Below are 3,206 nucleotides of genomic sequence, written 5' to 3'. Positions count from 1 at the left end.
CCACAGTTCAAAAGCATCACTTCTTCAGGGCTCAGCTTTCTTTGTGGTCTAACTCTGACATCCGTACATGACTACTGGAAAAACCATAGCTTTAACTATATGGACTTTTGCAGCAAAATAATGTCTTTGCTTTTTAATATGCTGTCTAAGTTTGTCATAGTTTTCTTCAGAGGAGCAAGCGTCTTAATTTCAGACAACACTAATTTCAGCTGGTCCCTTTTATTTAGAAACTCTGCACCTCTTTGTTTTGATCAAGTCATAGACCTTTTCTTCAGCTTATTAAAAAAAGAATCCTACCTAACATAGAGTTGTATGTTTTAAATAACAAATAAATATAATGCTGATTGTAGAGACCTGGGGAACTGCATGTTGTATATCAACTTTCATTACCACTTCTTCACAAATACTGCTGTTCCCATTGGTGTCCATTTGCTTCTTCTTGCCAAAGCCATCAATTCCTCCATTTTAGCATTTAATTTATACCTAAGCCATGGCTTCTCAGCCTTTATTAGCATTTGACAATATGGTCCTTGCCATCAACCCTTCGAGGCAATTACCCAGACCGACTTCTTTCACCGTAATTATGGCTTCTTGAGTCAAAATAGTGCTCTCTGGGTCTTGAGGATGTGGTTTCTATATAAGTGTCTCGTCTACTGAAACCATATTTGTAAATGAAGCATTCATATTTAAATTCCATGGTTGTCTCTACGAGACCCACTACAGAATATTCTTACACATATGTTTTGGTTCTTCCTAAGAGATCAAATTGCCAACATCTGCAGGATCATGGAAAAAGCAAGAGAGTTCCAGAAAAACATCTATTTCTGCTTTATTGACTATGCCAAAGCTTTTGACTTTGTGGATCACAATAAACTGTGGAAAATTCTGAAAGAGATGGGAATACCAGACCACCTGACCTGCCTCTTGAGAAACCTATATGCAGGTTAGGAAGCAACAGTTACAACTGGACATGGAACAACAGACTGGTTCCAAATAGGAAAAGCAGTACATCAAGGCTGTATATTGTCACCCTGCTTATTTAACTTCTATGCAGAGTACATCATGAGAAACACTGGGCTGGAGGAAGCACAGGCTGGAATCAAGATTGCCAGGAGAAATATCAATAACCTCAGATATGCAGATGACACCACCCTGATGGCAGAAAGTGAAGAGGAACTAAAAAGCCTCTTGATGAAAGTGAAAGAGGAGAGTGAAAAAGTTGGCTTAAAGCTCAACATTCAGAAAACGAAGATCATGGCATCCATTCCCATCACTTCATGGGAAACAGATGGGGAAACAGTGGAAACAGTGTCAGACTTTATTTTGGGGGGCTCCAAAATCACTGCAGATGGTGACTGAAGCCATGAAATTAAAAGACGCTTACTCCTTGGAAGAAAAGTTATGACCAACCTAGATAGCATATTCAAAAGCAGAGACATTACTTAGCCAATAAAGGTCTGTCTAGTCAAGGCTATGGTTTTTCCATTAGTCATGTATGGATGTGAGAGTTGGACTGTGAAGAAGGCTGAGCACCGAAGAATTGATGCTTTTGAACTGTGGTGTTGGAGAAGACTCTTGAGAGTCCCTTGGACTGCAAGGAGATCCAACCAGTCCATTCTGAAGGAGATCAGCCCTGGGATTTCTTTGGAAGGGATGATGCTAAAGCTGAAACTCCAGTACTTCGGCCACCTCATGCGAAGAGTTGACTCATTGGAAAAGACTCTGATGCTGAGAGGGATTGGGGACAGGAGGAGAAGGGGATGACAGAGGATGAGATGGCTGGATGGCATCACTGACTCAACGGACGTGAGTCTGAGTGAACTCCAGGAGTTGGTGACGGACAGGGAGACCTGGCGTGCTGCGATTCATGAGGTCGCAAAGAGTCAGACACGACTGAGCGACTGAACTGAACTGAACTGATGCCAATAATTGATTTCACAGTGGAAGACAGTCCCTACTCTGTGCTGAGAAGTCTGTGGTATGCAGCTTTCCAGAGGGATCTATGTGTCTGTCCAATATATCAACTCCAACCACACTTGGGTTCATAGCGTTTGGATATTTCTGCATTGCTGCTGTTATAACAGTTTTCCGTAAGTGGTCAATAACGTGTTCTGAAGTCCAGATCTTCCTGGCGTTGGTAACCCTTACAGTGTTGGGGTGGGGCTAGGGCATAATGAGGCAAAGATGTCAATCATGCTCCTGCCCCGCCCCTCAGCCACTCAGGGTCCTTTTTTCTATAGTAACTGGGGAATTAGCATAGTCAGTTTAAGTAATGCAGTCTGCTTCCCTGATGACTCAGACAGAAAGAATCATTCTGAAGAGCAGGAAACTTCAGTTCAGTCCCTGGGTCAGGAAGTAATGAAATATGGATTATGCAAATGATCACCATAATTAGATCTGAAAGCCTGGCTTTGTGATTTTCTCACCAGCAATTAATTCTATGACCACTTCCTCTCTCTATAATCTTGCACAAATCACTTCTCTGTTTATCACTTTTGAAAATGAGAATAAAAATACCTTTTTTAACCTACCCACATAGTTTGGGTGAGCAGAACTGAGAGAATATTTTGAAACTGGACTATAAATTGGTAAGTACTCACGAACTCCAGGGTTTCAATGTAGGTAAAGCTGCTTCTAAGAGCTCAGGTTCTCCAACTCTTCTGCTTTCTCAGATAATAATGCCAGACTCTCTTCTTACCTTCAGGTTCTCACATTCTGTCTCCCTCAACTCTGTGTGAAAAACGGATTCCATTATCTACCTTTTGGAATTAGTATGAAGGCAATCTGGAAAGTCCATGCAGTGCTTAATACGTGGTAGTTTCAAGAAACTCAAGTAGAGATGACTCAGAGCCTCAGAGACCATCTAATGCACTTACCTCCTTTGCATATAAAGGAATCCAGAAAATTATAGAAATTGCCCAGGGTTATACACTGAGTATTGGATTTATATTTGATCCCAGGTCTCTAAAGTCTCAGAGCTGTTTCAGCAGAAAACCCCTGCAGACTGTGGCAGCATAAAAGCAAATGACAAGGGGCAATCACGAAGGCACATTTCCTAGTGAAGTCTTCCCATGAAACTAGCATGAGGATAAGCTGGAGAGGAGGAGAAGGAAGAAGAGACAAAAAATAATCTCTTTTATAAATGTGTTCAGTAATATATCACAGCCCCCTCCTGCCCAAATCTTCTAATTAAGGGTTTTATTTTT

At 41.4% G+C, this 3,206-nt stretch overlaps 1 pseudogene; it reads right to left on the bottom strand.

Annotated features, from left to right (window-relative positions):
* Window positions 1-386: 386 nt before the first annotated feature.
* LOC138441564 (PRELI domain containing protein 3B-like) lies at window positions 387-2,752 on the bottom strand (annotated as a pseudogene).
* Between the last annotated feature and the right edge of the window lie 454 nt (window positions 2,753-3,206).

The sequence above is a fragment of the Ovis canadensis genome, chromosome 5, assembly GCF_042477335.2.
Source record: "Ovis canadensis isolate MfBH-ARS-UI-01 breed Bighorn chromosome 5, ARS-UI_OviCan_v2, whole genome shotgun sequence".
Classification (NCBI taxonomy): Eukaryota; Metazoa; Chordata; class Mammalia; order Artiodactyla; family Bovidae; genus Ovis; species Ovis canadensis.
This window is presented reverse-complemented; position numbering and strand designations above follow the sequence as displayed.